Source organism: Bidens hawaiensis, unplaced genomic scaffold (assembly GCF_021521415.1).
Source record: "Bidens hawaiensis isolate Kalapana, Puna unplaced genomic scaffold, B.hawaiensis_p1.1 tig00017340_1, whole genome shotgun sequence".
Classification (NCBI taxonomy): Eukaryota; Viridiplantae; Streptophyta; class Magnoliopsida; order Asterales; family Asteraceae; genus Bidens; species Bidens hawaiensis.
The window spans coordinates 405,825-411,914 of record NW_027492621.1 but is presented as its reverse complement, the minus strand read 5'-3'; the positions used below and the strand labels follow the sequence as shown (position 1 = coordinate 411,914).

The 6,090-nt window shown below is 31.4% G+C and overlaps 1 pseudogene; it reads right to left on the bottom strand.

Moving 5' to 3' along the window:
* Positions 1–3,070: 3,070 nt before the first annotated feature.
* On the bottom strand, positions 3,071–4,949 carry LOC143553572 (uncharacterized; annotated as a pseudogene).
* Positions 4,950–6,090: the final 1,141 nt, after the last annotated feature.

Below are 6,090 nucleotides of genomic sequence, written 5' to 3'. Positions count from 1 at the left end.
TGAGTTTTGTTGAAGATTGGTTAAGTGATTTAACTGTTTAATTTTTATATATGTTTTGGAAGAAAATGTATTTGGACTTTGGAGATATAACAGGTGGTTTAAGTACTGGTTATTTTCTAAGAAACGGAACGGGTCGGGTCGGTTTAGATGGAAACATAAAATTTAAGAGGTGTGTAATAATGAAAATGCTTATAAATTAATATCTTTATGTATGTATACAGTTCTAGAGGAATTAACATGATTTTCGTTTATTTGCTACCGATGGATTAATCGATTATCTGCTGCCGCTGGATTACTCGTTATTTAACGCTAATGTAAGCCTTTTAGACACTGCTCAGGGTCGTCTTTGAGATTTCGAATGCTCAAAACAAATACTTATAACCGACTCTTATATAAGTTTTTATACCCAAAAAAAAGAACTAATAAATGGCCCATATATAGTTTTTACTATAAAGATGATTGTCACTAGGTAGTGCTTAATATATTTGTACAGATTTTTGGGTCTTAACGGTTTCTTATTATCCATTTTCAGCCCAGTTCACTAATAAAGGTTAACAAAACATATGTGTGTATATATATGCCCTTATCATGATCGTGCTCTAGACGTCGGCCCAGCTCTGTATGGGGTCTGAGACGGCCCTGGCACTACGTTGGCTGCTTAAAATTTCAAGTATTGGTAGTTTTATATTTGGTTGATATGAGACATCCAAATACTTCAATTTAAAATGAAAACTCTTAGGTTCATGTCCTACTCGTGACAAAAGAAAAACAGGAAAAAAAAGAAAGTAGGAGTTCCCAGGTTGGGCTTGCCGGCTAGGCGTTTTCTCACCTATAGTGTGTTTCTTTATAAGAGATGATGGATGAGTTAGTGACCTGTAAATTATTATGTTAGGTCCCTCCAATTTGCTTTACACTTGTCCTACGCATATATGTATATTTTTGTTATACCATCTTTCATTCTATTTCTTTTATAATAATTTTTAATTAGATTTCTTAAGGGGACCCTGATATCAACATATATTTAGTATTTAAAAACGTCGTATTTTTCTTTTACTAAAAACACATAAGCAAATTAATTCGTAATTATATATATCTCTAGTTTTTTTAGATAACCATCGAGTCGATTATACCATACAATTCTTGTTAACTTTACATAATGTATTTCTTGAGTTTTTGGTATCAATGTTTCGGGTATTTCCGGTCCTTCACATACTTATTTCTATTTTAACAAGTTATTTGTGTACGCATTCATCAAGAGTATTGCATGCAAATTTTCATTTAACGTATTGACTGCTATATTGTGTGCAAAGATTTTTGTTAATGTCTCTGTATTTTAGTTAAAATGCTTAATCTCTGTATGGACACATTGTGACGCTTTGATGACCTAGTTTGCACTTCGCATTATAGCTCGAGGGACGCTTTTATATTTTTTAAGATAGATTCGCTAGCCACTGATGTTCCCACTGCTAGGGAAGTATGTTCGATCAGTGGATGTTTCCACACTAATGCAAGTCAGCAATTGCAACCGTCACTACTTGAGTAGTGTTTTGGTTGCAACTTATGCGATTGCCACCACTTGGGTAGTGACTTGGTTTCCACTACTGGGGTGGTGACTTAATGCCACTTATGCAAGTTCCCATTGTTGATGAGTGTGTTGGGATTGCATACGTGCAATTAAGCTTGCTTGTGGGTGCAATCGATGAGTTCTGGAATGCTTAAACTCGTCTAAAATTAAATGTTCAAGAATAAGAGTACATGCACATTTTTCATTCATTTAAAGATGGTGTTTAATATTAGTTATTACAATAATAAGACCTTCGGTTTCTTGTTTATTGAGTCTTGAGGCTATATAATGGCCATGTTGGTCATTTTTTATGAGTTTTTTTTCTTCCTTAATTTTCAACAAGAACAAAAACATCATTTTACCCAGTAAAACCTCAGGGGTGTGAGCCCTCTTTGATGGTATATACTGATTCGGTTATTATACTTTGAAAGACAGACGGGGTCTTTTAGGCAAGAGTACTTGAAATTCATTTAATCATTTTAACTGAACAAGAAGCCTTGACCATCAACATCAACGATTTGTTGGTTCGTTCTTGCAATGGAGGATATTACATGGCACGGATGAAGTTATCTATGAAGACATCAATTCGAGTAACTTTGTTGTATAAGTTATAGGTTTTATACTTGTTATTGTTCGTCTTGTATACGGTATAGTACTAATTATTTTCTATGAGTAATGAGAGGTTTGTTATTATTGTTTTAAATCTATATATTTTAATAAAATAAAAAAAGCTCCCATGTTTATATATATTGACATATACAAATATTTTAAATATTTCACTTTACTTCAAAATAAAACATTTTAATTAATGGACTGTAGGGTTACATTTGCATCAACTACAATTTACTTTACTTTGCTGCTGACTGTCTTGTAAGCCAAGTAATTAATACTGACTTTGTAACGACATGTCCATGCAAATCATAAAGTACTATACGTCTCCTAATTGTCTTGTTTATCGTGTCTTAACCAGGGGTGGCTCGTGGGACAGCGAAAATAAGTTACGGCTTTAGGCTCCTCTTAATTAAGGCCTCCAAGTCCAAATTTTTTTTATATATAGATATATTATAATGGGTAAAGTAAACTCAAAGTACTGTATTGATGTAGTGGTAGGCTTGGTTGTTACTAAACTATAGATTATAAGTTCAAAACTTGTAATAAGCAAATTCTTTTTTCTTAACAATTGTGATGAAAAGACCACAAAATCTTGTTTCAATTTAGGCCTTCATATTCGTTGAGCCAGCCCTGGTCTTAACTATTAACTATCAAACACAACACGCACACACGCTCCAATCCCGACCACTGAATACTCCAGTCCAGGATTAATATGAAATAGACACTTCAATCACAAAAACATATTCAATGCTATAGTTTATTATAAGACCTAGTGACATTAATACAAAAACACATAACTTATAAATATAATAATATCCTGACCCTACCCTAGCTAGATGAACTTAACTGATTTTCATCTTTAACTATTATTATATATGATCAAGAACATGTAAGTCAAAAGTAGATTAGGGTTTGGAGGTGGTGGATTAATCAGCTTCTTTGAGATCTGTGGTGGTGAGTGGGAAGAGTTGTAGGGTTTTTAGTGGTACTTTTGTGCAATATGGATGATCCATCATCATTGTCATATGTGGGCAATCACACATGAGTTGATCAGCCTTCCAATTGTTGATCATTGGGTTGCATTTTGGTTGATATTCAACTCCAGCAGCAACCTATTCACACATTACACACAAAATTGTTAGGGAAGTTTTAAAGGAGTTTAACTCACACTTCAAATAGTCATAATAGGCTGGTATTCAAAGTTAATATGTATAAAAGACATATATATGATCATAGGTGTATTGAATATAAGTGTATTATTACGAGCTTATATAAGAGGTATCTTTGGTTTGCACGTCATTTTCTATATATTATTATGCATTATTCAATAATAATCATTTGATGCCATCTTAGATGGTATAAGAGCCGACAGAGGCTCTCTACCATCTTTTCTACGAAACACAAAAATAAAAATTCTACGCCAGTCGCCACCAAGTTCAAACATTAGACAGGACGGTGTGCCATTTCTTTTCTATATGTATTCTAGTTTCCTTGAAATAAAATTATAGTTATGTCACTACACATGATCTAACTAATTTATTTGTTTTTTCTCTTATGCAATATATATTGATATCCCTTTTCACTATTAAAAAATTTAATTTATAAAGTATATCAATATTTAAACCACCAAATAAACATGAATGAATACAGAAGAGAAACGTTAACTATCGCCTAATTGTATTAAAGTGTTAGATAATGTTGTCTTTCAAAGAGTTCAAATCACGTAGGTGACAAGAAAGTAATTAAAAAATAAAAGACAGTTAGAAAACCTATCATCTTCTCACTATATATCCTAATTAAAATGTCACATAAGCTTTTCTACTTACACATACATATATACATATATGTGGTGTGTGTATATACACACACATAGGTAATGTATAAAATGAAAACCCAGAGTTAAGATAACCCTTCTACCTACACATACATATATGTGGTGTGTGTGTATACATATACAAACGCAATGTATAGAATGAAAACCCAGAGTTGAGAAAACCCGAGAAAACCAACATCAAAAAATTTTTTAAAAAAAATTGGCTATTGTTTTTTACATTTTTTTAACTTCTAAACATATTTTTAAGGAGAGGGAAAATATAACTTTACTTTTACATTTTTTATTAACTTTAATTATGGAACCAAGATTCAAACTTTAATTAAAAATATTGTGGTTGAGAATGAATTTATAGAGTTTTGTCAACTCAAATAAGTTTTTATTTTATCCTAACCATATACATATACACACAAATATATATGCATATGTGTGTGACTGTGTGTATGTTTATGTGTGTGCGCATCAAAGAAGCTTGAAAATTTGACCACCTTTTAAAGGTATAGACGTCTTATATACAATATGCATGCATGAAAACACATACAAAACATGATCAGCAGATAAATGTTTTCTAATACATATTATATAAAAAAAATATGAAGAAAATCTTAATATAAAATGTTAAACAATTACCTGATGAAGAGGAAGAAACGTATGATCATGAACAGGATAAAGACGGTGTTGCTGATACAACACCATCAATTTCTTTCTAAGCTTTTGACGGTCACGAGCCTTATGATTCTGAAACCAATAGAATACATTTTTGCCTTGAATTCTGCCGTAAACCGACAATCTCGAAGTGATTTGTTGTATCTTAGTTGCCGTTGGTGTCTTTAGGCCACCTCTATACATTCCCTCTAGCATCATTACCTGCTCGGGCGTCGGAGATCACCTGCTTCCACCACCGCTGCTGCCTGTTGTCACCCGCGCCTGTGCTGATGTCATTATTCTTTCTTTTGGTGTTTGTTAATTTGTTTGTTTAAGACTTGAAGATGATGTATTTATAGGGGGGTGAAGGGGTGAAGTGATAACTTGAGTTGATGAGCCATGATGATCCATCTTTTTAAATGGATATATATATATTTTATGCATATAACATATATAGATATTTTTATGTAAGAAGCAAGAGTTTAAAAAATAAGATACGATTCATAAAAAGTAAACGAGAAGCATTTGCATAATTGTCAATGTGTAGGTTATGTGCATATATATATTTAGGTATATTTCCTACATTATATCTTAAATTTTAAATATATATAAACGAAACCTATAAAAGCAATCTGTTTGTTCCTTAAATTCTCTCAAGTAATCATATTGCTTTATTTTTAAATTGAGACTTCTCATGTATTTGACCCGAATTCACGGGTTTGAGTCTCACCAAACCCAGATAACCCTTAAACAGGTTAGAACATTTTATTAAATTAAAAATTAATCTCACCAAATATTTGATATAAAAATCTTATAAAATAGGGATATACAAAATATTAATATCCAATTTTTTTAAAAAAATATTATTTATAATTAAGAAACAAATTTATAATAAAAATAAGCGCGACATGGGTCTCATGCCAAACCCAGATAGCTTTTAAACCGTGTTATAACATCTCATTTATTGTGAAACATTTTAATCATAAAATCCTAAGTATATTATTAGCTTTCTTGCAGTAAATAAAATTTAAATTCAAAAAATATAAAAATATTATAAACGAATAATGTAAAGCAACCTCGTTATACGGGGGATAAAAGCTAGTGTGATAATATATATAAATAAGTTTAAAAGTAGGAAAAAAATGGACAGGTATTTAATTAGTTCAATATCTTTATATATATATAGCATTGGCATTTGTATGTAATATTACGAAAAGCTTTTAAATATATGAATAACTAATAGAAAAATCAGACGATATAGGTTTGTTGGTGAGCATTCCTCATGCAGAGCATCGACTCCGAGAGCCATTCTTAATTGCTTTATTTGCATCTCAGTTGTTCGAGAGACTAATCTTCTTTTATCATTTTGGTGAAGAAGAACGTACTTCAGTATTTTAAAGTTATGATTATTTAGTAAAATGGTGTGTGTATGTTTTTA